The sequence below is a fragment of the Micropterus salmoides genome, unplaced genomic scaffold, assembly GCF_014851395.1.
Source record: "Micropterus salmoides isolate LMB-PRFRI ecotype aquatic unplaced genomic scaffold, ASM1485139v1 Ms_hic_scaffold_1, whole genome shotgun sequence".
Lineage (NCBI taxonomy): Eukaryota > Metazoa > Chordata > Actinopteri > Centrarchiformes > Centrarchidae > Micropterus > Micropterus salmoides.
The window spans coordinates 4,787,099-4,804,373 of record NW_024040040.1 but is presented as its reverse complement, the minus strand read 5'-3'; the positions used below and the strand labels follow the sequence as shown (position 1 = coordinate 4,804,373).

The 17,275-nt window shown below is 40.6% G+C and overlaps 2 protein-coding genes across 2 annotated transcripts in view; one reads left to right on the top strand and one right to left on the bottom strand.

Moving 5' to 3' along the window:
• LOC119910112 (nucleotide-binding oligomerization domain-containing protein 1-like) overlaps positions 1 to 17,275 on the top strand; it is a 1,078,472-nt gene that overhangs the window by 847,108 nt on the left and 214,089 nt on the right. The window lies entirely within an intron of this gene.
• The window catches only part of LOC119903097 (NACHT, LRR and PYD domains-containing protein 12-like), a 242,149-nt gene that overhangs the window by 16,766 nt on the left and 208,108 nt on the right, over positions 1 to 17,275 (bottom strand). The window lies entirely within an intron of this gene.

Genomic DNA, 17,275 nt, shown 5'->3' with positions numbered 1-17,275 from the left:
TGATCAACTTAATGACAAAAACTGTAAAACTCATTTCTTTCAACCTGAGGATCTGCCGTCATGTTGATTTCAAACTCTGACTGAAGCTGAAGAGTTTGTTCAGAGATGTTTCATGAATTCTAATGTTGTGAAATACACAGAATGAACTTCAGCCAAAGTGGAAAGTGAGGCAGGAGCTGGCTGTAAAACTCACTGGACACATTCAGAACATGCACCGCTGTAGCCTGGACCTGGGGAACTTGTGCTTTTGTGGTCCTTAATGAAAGTGATCTTTGTGTCTAAGTGACATCACAAAGTGCCTCTGTGGACATCTAGTCTTTGGACAGCTGCAGTGAAACAAGCGCTGCACAAACAGACGAGACTCGTATCTGCTGCAGTGTCCACTGGTAGCTCATGTTACTTCACTGTTAAACCAGCGTTCACTGAAAACGTTTCATTTAGTTTAGCTGCAGACGGGAGCAGCTCAGAGTCTGGGAGCGCTCGGTTTCCATAGCAACCAGCACGCCAGAGTCCACTAACGATCCTCCTGTCAGCGCCACAGTTAGACTACTCTCCAAAGACCAGACTGTTTGAGTGAACAGGTGGATCACACTGAGTTTATTCCTGTTTTACTGACTGATCGCTGCCACTCAGTCAGCTGTGGTTACAGCAGGTAGTTCGTTCTTGATACTCAAATAATAAACCAATGACAAGCTCATGTGAAATTTAACCCTCTGCTTCTTGTTAATAAGATGTTGCTGCTCGTCAGGACAAATCTGTTCTTCCAAATGTTGCTCATATTAGAAAGTAACTTGATGTTGACTTACTCTCTTCCTTTGAAAAATAGTGGTGGCTGCATGGACACGTCACTTTTGAGGGACACACAGCTGGGTTCAGGTCCTGGTTCAGCAGAGAATAGTCCCAAATATTTCCTGTTAGACAGAGAGGAAGTTCAGTTTTTAGTCTTCAGCCACAGAAGCTGCTGGAGAAACTAGCAGCTATCAACAACAAAATGATCAACTTAATGACAAAAACTGTAAAACTCATTTCTTTCAACCTGAGGATCTGCCGTCATGTTGATTTCAAACTCTGACTGAAGCTGAAGAGTTTGTTCAGAGATGTTTCATGAATTCTAATGTTGTGAAATACACAGAATGAACTTCAGCCAAAGTGGAAAGTGAGGCAGGAGCTGGCTGTAAAACTCACTGGACACATTCAGAACATGCACCGCTGTAGCCTGGACCTGGGGAACTTGTGCTTTTGTGGTCCTTAATGAAAGTGATCTTTGTGTCTAAGTGACATCACAAAGTGCCTCTGTGGACATCTTGTCTTTGGACAGCTGCAGTGAAACAAGCGCTGCACAAACAGACGAGACTCGTATCTGCTGCAGTGTCCACTGGTAGCTCATGTTACTTCACTGTTAAACCAGCGTTCACTGAAAACGTTTCATTTAGTTTAGCTGCAGACGGGAGCAGCTCAGAGTCTGGGAGCGCTCGGTTTCCATAGCAACCAGCACGCCAGAGTCCACTAACGATCCTCCTGTCAGCGCCACAGTTAGACTACTCTCCAAAGACCAGACTGTTTGAGTGAACAGGTGGATCACACTGAGTTTATTCCTGTTTTACTGACTGATCGCTGCCACTCAGTCAGCTGTGGTTACAGCAGGTTGTTCGTTCTTGATACTCAAATAATAAACCAATGACAAGCTCATGTGAAATTTAACCCTCTGCTTCTTGTTAATAAGATGTTGCTGCTCGTCAGGACGAATCTGTTCTTCCAAATGTTGCTCATATTAGAAAGTAACTTGATGTTGACTTACTCTCTTCCTTTGAAAAATAGTGGTGGGTCAATGGACTTGTTGCTTTTGAGGGACACACAGCTGGGTTCAGGTCCTGGTTCAGATTCATCCGCTCCAAGAATGTTCCTGTTAGACAGAGAAGAAGTTCAGTTTAGAGTCTTCAGCCACAGAAGCTGCTGGAGAAACTAGCAGCTATCAACAACAAAATGATCAACAGAGCAAAGTTCAATAAAGTCTGAAGCTCTTCACACAGAATGTCGTCAGCTCTCTGCTCATCCTGTTCATTCATTCCTTGTCTTTGTGGGAGAATAAAAACACTGTAAGGCCTCCAGGACTAATGTAATCTGACATGTTCCTCTATGTGGAGCCAAGACTCCATAATGAGAATTCTCTCACTGTTAATCCTCATCGTACCCCATGTTTGATGATGAATCACTTCCCCACAGATCTCTGTCTTTGTCAACACATTTTCTATATAAGACAAGTTATTTGACTGTTTGCTGTAAGAAGCTGCATTATGCCAAAAAACTGCATTAATGATGAAACCCTGCTGCCATGCTGACTTCAAACTGTGCTGACTGAAAATCTTCTCTCACCTTTTTTTCAGACGTTCGATCCGTCTGCGTTTAGAGGAAGGGTCTCCCTCCTCTTTGTCCTCACACTGACTCATGCTGCTGAACTCACATCCACATCAGCTCACACACTTTCACCTGGAGAGGAAACACAAATCAAACAAATCAATAATTTATCCAAAATAAATATTAAAAACTTTACTTATTAATAATCCAATATATTATTCAATCCTCCTGAGAAAGACACACATAAAGCTCATTAGAACAATGACTTTATCTCTTAAAATCAGTGTGATTTCCACATCACTGCTGTGTTATGATGTTGATAACACCAGACTCTATTTATCGATGCCTGATCAGAAATATAGGGGAGACCGGGTATGTTCTCAAACTTTTATACCAAGTACCCACATTTATTTACTACAAATGGCACCAGTTCACTCTCTAATCTTCTGTAGGGAGGGTGACGGGGCGTTTAAAATGTTTTGTGTTACAACCTTTTTATATACAGTCTATGGTTCCAGATGACATTCTGCAGTTCACTATTGCAGCACCAGGTGGCACCACGTGCTTTCTAAGCACCAGTAGAGGAAGATTTCAGCCACATGTGACTCAACAAGGAGTGAACTGTGTCTCCAACTTGCAGTAAAGTTTCATCTCACTGGACAAGTGTTCAGAGGAGCTGGATCTGATTTGTCCTCGCTGGTTTGAAGCAGCCCGTGATTATTGATCTGCACCTCAGATGATAAATGTTGATTCTTTGGACTAGCTTTTAACCTCTAATAATGTTATATTGCACCTGCTGATGTTTGTTATTTATATGGTTATACGCTCTAATGGATTTCTACACTGCATGTTTTTATCTACATTTCATTTATTTTGCCAGTTATGCATTTTATCTGTTTTTAATATACATAACGGTTTGACTGTAAATTGTCTTCAAGTGTCCTGAAAAGCGCTATAGAAATAAAATGTATTATTATTATTAATAATTCCTCTGATCACAGATTGTGAGAAATTTATTTATTTCCAGGATAAAAACCCCTTGAGATGTACCATCTCGTTTTCGAGGGGGTCCTGACCAAAAACACACAATATATACAGCAAACATCAAACACATAATAGTAAACATTTCAAGAATACAAACTCTAGACACCAACACTAATAGTAAAACTGTAGAGTATAACAGTAAGTAACAATAGTTAACTAACAGGAGCAGTCTGTTGTAAGGTGAATGATAAGAGCATCCTTAAATGAACCTAGATACTTCAAAGAAGTAAAATTGGTAGATTGTTCCAGTCTCTAGGAGCCTTAACCCTAAATGCTTTTTTTCCTATTTCTAGTGTAGTTTTCTAAATTGTTATTGCTTCTAAGATAATAAATATGATTAGAGTTATGCAAAATGATAAACACTTAAATAAACAGGATACTGGTAGCAGTGTATCGGTCTTCTATTATCAAGAGAAAGCCACTGCAGTTGATTGTACATTACACAATAGTGGTTTTGAAAGTCACAATTCAGAATGAATCTGCACAAACTATTAAATTTAACATTAACTTTCATAAGATCAGCTTTTGAAGCATTTTGATACACAATGTCTCCAAAATCGATAACAGGCAATGACAACTGAGATACCAGCCTCTTTTTTACATGGTGAAACAGTTCTTTGACCTGTACAAAAACCCAATAGAACAGCCAATCTTATTACATATATAATCAATATGCTTTTTATATGATAATTCAGAGTCAATCCATAGCCCCAGATATTTAACACAATTAACCTTAGTAAGTAAAGGCACCATTAGATGTGGAAATTGAAAGATTACTAGTAGCAGATTTAAGCCTTTGTTTTGTTCCAAACAACATGATGTAAGACTTTGAATGGTTAAGAACTAATCCATTTATAGCTAACCAGTTTTGTATCGAATCAAAATCTGACTGTAAAGAAGCAGAGATCTGTAATATATTTGGACTAGAAAAATAGATTACTGTATCATCCCGCATATAAATGAATATTCAAAGTTTTACATAATGATGGGAGTTCATTAATAAAAATAGAAAAGAGAAGGGGAGCCAGTATAGAACCTTGTGGAACCCCTTGCTTGATATTAAGATCAGACTGATGCCCTTCAATAAACACGCACTGCTTCCTATCGCCAAGATACGCATGAAACCAAGCCAGTGCATTCTGAGTAAGTCCAATAGTTTGTAATCTTTGCAGCAATATCTGATGATCCATCAAGTCAAAAGCCTTGGATAAGTCAATAGAAATTGCACCTGTTAATTTGCCTTGGTCAGCGGAAGAGGATATGTCATTAGTCATTTTCAACAGGGCTGTCATTGTGGAATGATAGTAGGTCATGTTCTGTACAACACAGTCTCACTCCCTACTCGTCAAATGTCTCACGCATGGTCAAGGCCCTTTGTTGTCGCTTTTTAAAGACTTGGGTAGCCCTTTTGCATCAATTATTGACGTTTAGGGATCCACAGTCAAGTTAGCAACGCTTAGCAACAATAAATATGCAATATCCGGTTACACTTTCAAGATAAAACGTAACGTTTCGATACATTGCCATGTTGAAACGCGCATAATTAGAGTCGTGAAACGTTGCTGTTTCGTTAGGTTTAGGCACAGAAAGTACTTGGTTGGGTTTAGGCAACAAAACTACTTGGTTAAGGTTATGAAAAGATCATGGTTTGGGTTAAAATAGCTATGTATGTCAATTAAGTTAACTAACGTTAATGTCAATTTACCTCACTCGCCTAAATAAAAACATTTAATGTTTTGTTTCGCACGGGACACAAACCCTGTTCTCCTGCTTCAAGGTCCGGGTTCTGGCCCTCTATCCACCCCAATCACCTCCTTACTTCGTCTTTTCTCTTAAATATCATACTTTCCTTTACCATCAAAAACTGACACAACAGGGCTTCCCTCAATACGTCGAACTATGACGTCAAAGGGATCCCTAGTGCGTCACAAACTGACGATTATGGCTCTTGACCAAGCGTTCATATGTGACGACTTGGGAGTGAGACCAGGTTGTTCTGTAAGATAATTGAATAGTTGAGTATATATTAGTTTTTCAGAAAAGATTCATCCTTTCTTTCTCTGTTTTGTCAGTAAAACAAAGACAGTTTACATCTAAATGAATTCCAGTGAATCACTAAGCTGCTGTAAGTTTAACAGTCAGAGCACAGCAGCTCAGTGAAGAGGATTCATAGAGAAATGTATCTACAAATGATTCAACATATCACAATAATACAGTTTCCAATAATAATTTTTTTTTATTATTTATTGTTTCTTGAAATTAACACCTGCCTTTAAACACAAAGAATAACTGTTCCCCCTTTAATTAGAACCAAATGACACTTTGTTCTCCAGGAAACTTCAGAGAAATGATCAGGAAATTAATAAAAAAGCCAACGAGCTTCTGAAACCTGGTAATTTACTTGTTAAAAACTGGTTTAAAACTCAAACTGGACTAAATATTATAGCTGGTTCCTTCTGTGTCCCATAAATGCAACACGAGGTACTTGAACGCAGTAAGTTTCCACACACGTTTAGTGTTGTTCTTATTCAACTCTTTACATCCCAAATATAACAACATGGCGGACATTTGTAACTTAATGGCGGCTGTTTCGCCTCCTTCCTCCTTTGTTCACAGTGACACTCAGAGCTGTGAGTTTGAAGAAATGAAGCATCGAGCGGCAGATTTCTGCTGTTTCTACTGTAACTAAGATAACGACAGCTTTTATTAAGGAGGAAAACATTTTAAACATGTTACATTACCTTCAGATGTGGGTTCAGATGGAGAAAACTAACTGCGCCACAACCTCACGGAAGTCAAACTAAACTTTGAGGAAACACTCAGAGAGGCCTGTGTGAGAGACATGTTGTTTTTTTACAGAGGGCCACATCCGGCCTCGAAGCAACCCCCCTGAGGCCCGACACATAATCTAAAATAGATGACAACAAAAGTAAACTACATGTATAGTGTCTGGAAGCAGCAAGAGTGAGCTCTATCGTTTCCTTCTTATCTTTGTTGAGTTTCACATGCGCTGTACCAACCACTGCTAATCAACATAACTGTCGCACCTGCAGCCTCTGTGTCTCTGCAGAGCCTTGCAAGCTGTCTGTCTTTAGTAAGTGTTCAGCTTAGTTTGCCATGTACATTCAAATATGGCACACATAGGCTAAACTGAGCTGCTGGAGACAGAGCAGCCCTCTCTCTACCAGCAGCTGCAGAGGGAGGAGGGGGAGGACAGGAGGAAGCAGTGAGTTGTTGATTATTTCTAAACTTCACTCAGTAAGTTGTTGTCTGGAATATGAGTTATATTACTGACATTTTAGATTTGTTTCCAGTGAGATATTAGTGACCTTGCTGTTGTAAATCCTGTTGCTGCTCTAAAAACAACATTTAACTACTAAAAATATTTAATAATTTTTTCAAATAAAATATTTTTCAAAGGCAGTTATTTAGTAATAAATAGGTCTGATAAGCACATCGATAAAGAACTGGACCAATAAGGAGTACCAATACAGGTGTGGCATTAAAATCCTAATGATACCCATCCCAACTCGTGAGAAAACGTCTGGCCCATCTCCCCGTCTTAAAATCCGGCCCAATTGAATTGTAATTGAATAGCCCCGCTGTAATACTTTGTACCGAGAGTACTTTAACTGAGAGTCGGTAACTGTGGTTATCTGGTCAGTTAAAACTGTTTTTATCTGGTTGTAGGACATCACTGAAATCATGGATTTTTTCTCTAGTTTGACACCTTGAAATGAAATATCTTCTTTAGGGCTGAACATTTAATCAAAATCAGTTGGATCAGTGAGAAAGGTTCAGTTATCAGACGTTTTTTCCACCATCAGTAAAATAGAGACAGTTTTCATCTGAATGAATTCCAGTGAATCACTAAGCTGCTGTAAGTGTAACAGTCAGATCACAGCAGCTCAGTGAAGAGGATTCATAGAGAAATGTATCTACAAACGATACAGTTTCCAACAATAAATTCATATTTATTAATTTTAAATTAAGTTTTTTCTTGAAATTAACACCTGCCTTTAAACACAAAGAATAACTGTTCCCCCTTTAATTAGAACCAAATGACACTTTGTTCTCCAGGAAACTTCAGAGAAATGATCAGGAAATTAATAAAAAAGCCAACAAGCTTCTGAAACCTGGTAATTTACTTGTTAAAAACTGGTTTAAATTAAGCATCAAGATTTCTGCTGTTTCTACCGTAACTAAAATAACGACAGCTTGTATTAATGAGGAAAACATTTTAAACATGTTACATTACCTTCAGATGTGGGTTCAGACAGAGAAAACTAACTGCGCCACAACCTCACGGAAGTGAAACTAAACTTTGAGGAAACACTCACCTGCGTGAGAGACACGTCTGGTTAAATAATTTTAAAACTACAGTAAGAGCACTATCTTCATAGCCCTCCTTAACCCAAATAAGCTACATGTGAATCATCAGTTGTTGTGCTCTTCTGTATATTGACACCTGGGTTCATGGTAAGAGTGTTGTCTCTGCACTTTCTGTCTCCGACTAAGAAATTATCTGAACTGTGTACTTTAACTAATGTTTCTGCCAACATTTCTACCTTCTCCACATTACTGACTGCTGTTTTATTGCCACTTATTAAGACTGGCATTATATAACTCCTTCTGATTCCACTCATTTTTCTAACCATTCCCCAAATATCAGCCAGTGATGTCTCTCTTCCAGTCTTATTGCAGTAATCCCTCCAGTATGCACGTTTGGTTGTTCTTGCCTGTGATCTTTTGTAATTAATATCTCTAGTGAATGATGTTTTTTTAACTGCCTAAATGACTTGCAATTAGCAAATGCTACAATTTAGAGATCCCACCATGGTACATTCTTTGTCCCTCTGCTCCCTGTTACTTCTGTTGTTTCCTCTGCTGCATTTATAACGACTCCCACCACCTTTTTATTAAATTGGTCCCCATCTGATAAATCTTCTGATTAAACTCTCAAACTTCTCTTTACATAATTTGAAATGTGTCCCAATCTGCTCCATCTAGTTTCCACCTTTTATTCTTGAGTTTTCCTCATGCTGTATCTCTACTCCAACCTTAAGTATTATAGGATAGTGATCACTCCCTCCTGATGATGTATTTAACACCTCCCGCGTTGTAATGCCTGCTACTCCCCTGAGATTAAGTCAACTGCACTTTCTGTATTTTGAACTCTGTTATATCTGGTTCCACTTCCATCATTCATGCAAACTAATCCCTTATCCACGATTAATTCCTCTATGATTAATCCATTAGTATCTGCTTAAATTCTCTCCATTAGCAATTAGACGTCTTGCATTCTATTGCAGTCTAGTTAGGATCATGAAGTGTTGAATAATTCCTAATTCCTAGATTTTTTGTTAGGTTCTTTTTCTATATTTATACACTTTGTTGGTTTACAATATGTTATAATTACTTAGAAGTGTTTGTAGTGTAGCCACTGGAAGAATGACTGTGGTCTCACAAGGTAAAGGTGTTGACCGCTGCTGTTATTCTTTTAGTGTAAAGTTTAACTACTGAGTGTTTAATGAGTGTGTTCAAACTCATATTTTATTCTTTATAATCTGTGTATTTATGAACGTGTGCTTTTTCAATGTGCCTACATGAGCAGAACAGCTGCTCAGGCCGCGCAGGCAAAACCTAGCCAACCGTAACCCACACAATGGAAGCAAGGCACCTGCAGTAAGTCACGTACGCCAGGGCTGGAGCCAAGAATGAGATCATGACACATTGTGATTTATGGCGCCTGGTACTGCAAGGTACGGCCAGGTACTGCATGAAACCAAGCTTTGCGCTGCCAAAACTAAACTTGTATGAGACACAGCACCCTCATGGTTGGCATTGTTGAATCATGTACTTGCTCATTGAATCATGTTATGCATGTATCAAATATGTTACTCCTTATTAATTCTTTTAAAAAATACGATTGTAAGTATTTAAGTTTTAATGGTGTCAAACTATGCCTGTATAACTTTAAAAAAATACTTGGACTGAAGTTGAAACATATTGGTGGATTTCCAATCCAGTAATGTAAAAAATATAAAGAGAGATAAATGGTAACAATAATTACATGTAATAATAGCTAAAAAGTGGAAATTGTAACATTAATGAAAGGGTTAATTTGGTAAAACAGTATGAGAAAAAGGCCATTAAATGGCAGTAGAGGATAAGAAATCCACCAAAGGGGAGGAGTGGTCAGCGAACACTATAGGTGGAGTTAAGGTGTAACGCCCACCTGAAGGGAGGAGATAAGGAGGAGTTAAGATGTAACGCCCACCTGAAGGGAGGAGACAAGGTGGAGCTTAAGGTGAATATAAGGCGATGTTCACTGACCACCAACTCAGTTCCATCCTGAGACCTGCAGGGATGCTGCTCGGGTTTATCTGTCCTTTTATTGGAATAAAGTCTTTTGCACCGACTCTTGACCGTCTCCAGTGAAGTTTTTGACTACGCAGTTTTTTGATTAAAGAAGAGATCTAATAGAGTAATTTTATTGAGTTTATTACGTTGGTTAGGGTAGGGACCAGGTCTTTCACTGGCCCGGCCGGTCCTTATTTCCGACCCGACAGAAGATCCACCACCCCATGATGGTGCTTGTGAGCTTGGTGTTCCTCAACCTCCTCCCACACAAACCCCCTTGAAGTACTTTTCTGCTGCTTTAACTATTATTTTGATTTTTTTCTGTTTTCTTCTCTGTTTGCGCAGAGCAGTTTACAACATCGACCACAAACAGACAAACAAACTCATTTTTCCCCACCATCACAGTGATTCCTTGATTTTGTCACATGTTCTTGACTTTGTACATTCTGCACTAACGTGTTTATTGTTTGGTCTGTCTGGTTGCCAACCTGCTCTCTTGGTTGCTTCAGCGTATGTTATCCCTTCTGATGTTTTAATTCTCTGTATTTCTGGAGCTCTAGCCTCACATCCCCTGTAGGCCGAGCTGTGTTCTCCTCCTCAGTTACATCTTCCACACCTTTGTTTGCCCTTACATACAGCTGCTACATGTCCATATGTTTCTCACTTAAAGCACCTCAGAGGGGGGGAACATAATGTCTGACATCATAGCTCATCATGGCACCTAGATATACCTTAGATGGCAGCCTTTCCTCATCAAAAACAATCACATTTATACTTGTCTTTTGTATCTCCACATGCTGCTGCTGCCCAGTCAGCTGCCAAAGGGGCTGCTGGAGGTTGAGACGGCCTTTTATATTCTACCACAGGAAGTGGAAGAACCAACTACTGGCAGAGGGACTCTGAACTACAAAAGTCTTAATAACAACACAGCAGCGTGTGGATATTTTGTTTGTTAGATTAATCTTGGGTTTCAGTAGTGTGTGTTAAGTATTTTTGTCACGAGGCCCTGGCTGTGAGCTTGTGTGAGTGTTGTGGATGTCTGTCTGGAGTGCGTGTGGTGAGCATGTTGTTGTCTCACCTGAGACTCATCCTCAATCAGCGCACCTGACCTGTGTTCCACAATCAGCCACTGCCTAAATAGGAGGCTCAGACATCCAGTCCTCGCTGGATTGTTGAATCTCCATGCGTATGTTGTGTCAGCCCCAACAAACCTTAGAATCTGTCTTGCATCGTGAGAATCGTTTGCATTAATCTAACCTTTTCTCTCTCTGTCTCAGAAGACCTCCACGGCCTCAGCGAACTGCCAGCCAGTAAGCTCTCGGTTCTGCCCGCAGCCTGGACACTCCCCGCTCTCGGATTTCCCCCCAACCCTGGACCTGGGAGAGAGCCTCAGCCTCGATCCTCTGACTTCCCCTGCTCATTCTCTTTTGAATAAACTGTCTTAACTCAGAGCTGCGTTTGGGTCTTCTCTGCCTGAAACCCTGACAATTTTCTTATGGTTGGTTGTTGGGTTTATTTTGGGTCGTCCCTATCATGAGTTAATATCAGATTAGCGTATATAGAAGTAATAAGCTTTGATACACTATATGAATAAACACGCTCTTATTAAAATCCATAATTTAATAATCTGGATCAAGCCACCAAGTTCTTAAAGAACTCCAGCACAGAGAGAGGAACAGAGAAATATTAACACATTATATAAATGCAGCAGTTTGGCAGGTCTGGATACAGAACGTGAGCACATCGCTCTCAAACACTGCAGGTTGTTCACCAGTCAGGAACCGTTAAATAAGAGATCTCGCCGCTACGCGGTCACGTGGTTCATGTAGCGCTCCATAGTTCCAAACAACTTCAGCTTTATATCAAAATGCTTTGATATCACAAAAATCCAGATGATACAAAAGGAACATGAGAGTCAGTTACATGGTGATACTGGTCGTACTGGTGGAGGAGGAGGCTCAGCTGTTAGGTCACTGGTGAACAGACAGTGGTTGGTGAGGAGGCAAAAGCCTTCTGTCCTGTCAGGTGACCAACCAGGCCTGTGTTTGATGCATCACAACAAAGAAAACCAATCAGAGTTTAGATCTCAGCCTTAAAGGAAAACTCCACTTTATGTTAAAACCCTTAACTGGATTCAAATTAGTGTCACATGTCCTGCTGCTGTTTCACACTAAAAACATCCACTGATGAACCAAGGGTGGCTTTTATTGTGAAGAAGCTACAGCAAGTTTAATGAACAGAGTCCCTCCACGTCCTCTTCTGCCTCATGGGACCTTATTACAGAAAAATATGTACAGTAGTCAACGGCGAGAGACCCCAAATGTTTTTATCCCATTTTTGGAATTTTAAAGATCATTTTGTTTGTCATTTCCCACAAACACCTTCAGTGCTGTGTATCAACATATGTAGGCTACTGTTTCCTGAATGTAGTTTAGGCTAAAAAAATCATGAATGAAATCAGAGAAGGTGGGTCGTATGTAAGACCCACCTTCTCTGATTTCATCTTGAGGAGGAGCTTGATCACTTGCTCCCTGTGGATCCCATCTAGGCCAACTTGTGTTTTGCTTGGAAGTATCCCTATCTGTTAATATTGGATTACAACTTTCATTGAAGGATTATAACAAATGTGCGTTGGGACCCAAAGGCACCTGACACTGCCTGAGGGGTCTTTCACCCACAATAACACACACGCGCCTGTCAGATAGTTTCCTGTATAAAGTTTTATTTCACTTTCTATGAAGTTGTGGCGCAGTTAGTTTTCTCCGTCTGAACCTCCAGCCGAAGGTAATGTAACAAGTTTAAAATGATTTCATCTTTAACACAAGCTGTCGTTTCGTAGTTACATTAGAAACAGCAGAAATCTGCCGCACGATGCTTCATTTCTCCAAAATCTGAACAGTTGAATGAAATGTCCGCCATGTTGTTACTATTTGGGAGTAAACAGTGGAGTTGGAGTAGAAGTTAGTTTCTCCTCAGGAGCTGTTGTTACTGTGTAGCTCCACTTTCTGATGAGTGAAGGCAGCTTTTCCTGCCTGAAGCAGCCTGTGGAGGAGGCGGAGACGAGCCGCTGCTCTCCCGCTGTCTGAGACTCTAACACCGGACAGCCGCTGGAGAACAGCTGCTAGTGTCGGTGAATGCTGTCAGGAGATTTACCTGCAGGACTCATGTGGACTCTGCAGGCACAGAGGGCCTCCCAGCTTTCTGAAAGTTCAAAAAGCTTCTTTAATGAAATTAATTAAATGAGCTGTGAGGGCTCTGAAGTCGCCTCCAACATGACAGTCTCGCTTCTGATGATGATCAACTTTTTCATTGTCACATATAGCCTAGGCTTAAATTTACACAGTGACACACATGGGAAGTTTGTTCTCTGTAATTAACCCATCCTAATTAGGAGCAGTTGGTTCGGGGCCTTGCTCAGGAGCACCTGGTCCGTGCAGGACTCCCAAAAAACATTTGTCCATTGAAATGATGGGGCTCTCTGCAGTTCAGATATCATCTAGTTGCAAGTAACTGTTTCCATTTTATTAGTATCTATTATTTATTTACTAGTACAAATGCATGGATCACTAACTATTCCAAAAGACACTAGTAACATTTTATTTTATTCTTTATTTTATTCTTACTCATAAGAATAGAATAGTTAGTAGTAAAAAAAAAAAAGCACCACAAGCTGAATAATCCTGACTAGTAAAATGAAATTGGTTACTAGTAACTATTCAATTAGTTACTATAGTAACTAATGAAAAAGCTATATCTGAACTGCAGATCCTCGTAGATTTAAATAGGAAAAATGTGCAATGAGTCACTGGTAACTAAACTATAGTTTGTAGTAACTAATGGAAAAGTTATAGTGAGTAATAAATAAGTATTAGTAGCTTTTAAATGGCGAATGGTAAGATTTAATGAGTAAGTGTTCAAACAGCTTGCCGTAGTCTGACTGCATCCAGCTGCCACTGATTGAAACACAAACTAGCAGCCAATCAGTGGAGGAGCAGCTGATCTTTTTCCAGGAGGAATGATGGAAAGGAGGATTTGAGTTGATGTGCAGATGAATGATTTGTGTTTCCTCTCCAGGTGAAAGTGGATGTGAGTTGAGCAGCATGAGTCAGTGTGAGGACAGAGAGGAGGGAGTCCCCCCTCTAAAAGCACTCTGTGTGGGGAACATGACAGCCAGACCAAAGCTCAGAGGTGAGATGAGGATCTCTAACTGTCCAGGACTCAAATCACTCCACCATCATTATTCACTCTCAAAGCTCTGTGTGTGTTGTGTTGAAGCCCAGAGAAGCAGCAGGGACCAGACTCTGCTGGACCTGGACCTGGACCTGAGCCCAGCTGTGTGTCCTTCAAGAGTGACTGGTCAAAAGGGTATCTCAATGATTTTAAGCAAGGACAAGTATCTGACAGACAGTAAGTAGCAGTCAGTATTAAACAGTGTTGGCCAATCAGAGTAAATGTTCATGTCTCCCTCCTCATGTTGCTCACTGCTGATGTTTGTCCTCATTAAATCCAGTCTGACCAGTTGTCCGAATGATGATGAAGGTTAGATCCAGATTAGTATTGAATGACAGGTCCACATGTTTTCCAGTCTGTCCCTAAACAACACTGACATGCCCATAAGTCCACTGAAAGAGTTGTTGGTGGCTGTAATTGTTCCGCCGAGCACACTGGCCCTAAAGAGATCTCTTCCTGATGGGATTTGAAAGGAAGTGATGGAGGACAGAGTCCACAGTCCTGGTTCTGTGCAGAAAGACATTGTAAAGTTCAGTTTAGGATAGTCTTTTTAGTCTAAAGCCTGAACCCGAGCCCAGCGGTGTGTCCTTCAAGAGTGACTGGTAAGAGGAGTTTGTTTTTAATTTTAAACAAAGTCATGTGTCTGATAAAAAGTAAGTTATAGTTATTAATAGCATTTAATTGTGGATGATTAGAAATATTTATATAATATATGTATTATTTTTTGTATTTTAGGGAGACTTTTACCAAACATGTGAGCTCAATTAATCTGTTGTTCTGCAGGATCCATCAGAGACAACTCTCCTAGATATGGACCTGATCCCAGCTGTGTCTCCTTCAAGAGTGACTGGTCAAAAGGGTATCTCAATGATTTTAAGCGAGGACGTGGATCTGACAGACAGTAAGTAGCTCTCAGTATTAAACAGTGTTGGCCAATCAGAGCTAAATGTTCACGTCTCCCTCCTCATGTTGCTCACTGCTGATGTTTGTCCTCATTAAATCTAGTCTGTCCAGTTGTCCTTATAATGTCTATGTTCTCCTAGAATGATGATGAAGGTTAGATCCAGATTAGCATTAAAGGACAGGTCGACATGTTTGCCAGTCTGGTCGCAAACAGTTTGCTGAAGGAGAGCAGACCATGACCCTGTCCAGTAAACCATGACCATAGGACATGGTTTACTGGAACGATGTATTCTATTTAATCCACCCACCTACGAGGCTCACCTGCCAAACACCAATGTAGCGTCACTGATGGCAGAATAGTTGTTTTAGATTCACTGAAAGTTTATAATCTAAGCAATACGGTTACATCTCGTGTGCGAAGGGATGCCACAATGTTTTGACGTCATTTTTGGGCCTACATGGAACTGTCCATGCAGGCTTTGGTCGGTTTCATTGTTTCAGCTGTGGCTCACCCCCTTGCCACTGCCTTCTAAAGAAGCTGAGGGTAAAGGTGACTGCCAAGCATGTCTCCAGACCTGAACCACTGAGCATCTGTGGGGCGTCCTCAAACGGAAGGTGGAGGAGCGCAAGGTCTCTAACATCCACCAGCTCCGTGACATCGTCATGGAGGAGTGGAAGAGGACTCCAGTGGCAACCTGTGAAGCTCTGATGAACTCCATGCACGAGAGGGTTAAAGCAGTGTGGAAAATAATGGTGGCCACAGAAAATATTGACACTTTGGGCCCATTTGGATATTTTCACTTAGGGGTGTACCAGCGGTTTAGACATTAATGGCTGTGTGAAGTGTTTTTTCACTTTTGTGAGATACTGTATAAGGGTCAAAAAGAGCCGGAGGGACTAAACCAGACAAGCAGGTGAACCAACACATTAAATACAGCTGCACAGAAATGCAGACTGTTGATTCACAGTGGGATCAGTAGTATGACCAACAGTTTAATGTCACGGGAAACATCTGATTCAATGTTGTAATCAACGCTTTAGCTCAAAGGACCTTTTAGCTTGTGTTTGTCTCTGTGTGTACAGACATATGTGAGCTATTTCTTTATGATTCCTCTACAGAGTTTACCAGGAGAGCTCAGTGGATCCCATTGGTCAGTCTGCCCAGCAGCATCAAACACACCTGGACTCCGTATTTATGGTCTGTACATGTACAACTACTGTTTATCTCTTCACAATAATCTTCATGATGCAGTTTTTAGACCGTGGATCATCAGTCTGTCCAGCATGGATGTGATGTTTGGTTTTCATTATTTATAATCTTTTGTTCCAGCTGCTGGAGGAGAACATAGTCAATTTTGTAAAGAATGAACTGAATAGGATCAAGAAGAATCTCTGTTCAGATTACTTAGAGAGTCATAGGAAGGATGAGGAGGTGTTAGACGGTGAGGAGGAAGAGCAGAAGAAAATAGCATAGAGTCAATAATGAAGATCACGCAGCACTTCCTGAGGAGAATGAAGGAGGAGGAGCTGGCTGAACATCTGCAGAAGAGTAAGAGGATTTATCTAAACATCTAACATGCTGGATAAATGTGACTTTTACTGATGTTTAAAAATATGGAAGGAAATAATTTAAATATGCATTCTTTAAAGGGGCAATTGTCATATTTACTTTATAAATCACAAATCGATCCTGTTTGTTGTGTGTTCCTTCAGGAAGTCATCCTTTTGTAGGTTGTCAACATAAACTCAAATCCAAGCTGAAGGAGAAGTTCCAGTGTGTGTTTGAGGGGATTGCTAAAGCAGGAAACCCAACCCTTCTGAACCAGATCTACACAGAGCTCTACATCACAGAGGGAGGGACTGCAGAGGTCAATGATGAACATGAGGTCAGACAGATTGAAACAGCATCCAGGAAACTAGACGACCAGAAACAACCATCAGACAAGAAGACATCTTTAAACCCTCACCTGGAAGAGACCAATGAGAACAGTGATGACAAAGGGAGTGGCTGGCATTGGGAAACAGTCTTGACACAGAAGTTCACTCTGGACTGGGCTGAAGACAAAGCCAACCAGGACATACAGTTCATATTTCCATTCACTTTCAGAGAGCTGAATGTCTGAAAGAGAAAAGTACAGCTTGGTGGAACTTGTTCATCACTTCTTTCCTGAAACCAAAGAAGCAGGAATCTGCAGGTTTGAAGAGTTCCAGGTTGTGTTCATCTTTGACGGTCTGGATGAGTGTCGACTTCCTCTGGACTTCCACAACAATGAGGTCCTGACTGATGGTACAGAGTCCACCTCAATGGATGTGCTGCTGACAAACCTCATCAGGGGTACCTGCTTCCCTCTGCTCGCCTCTGGATAACCACACGACCTGC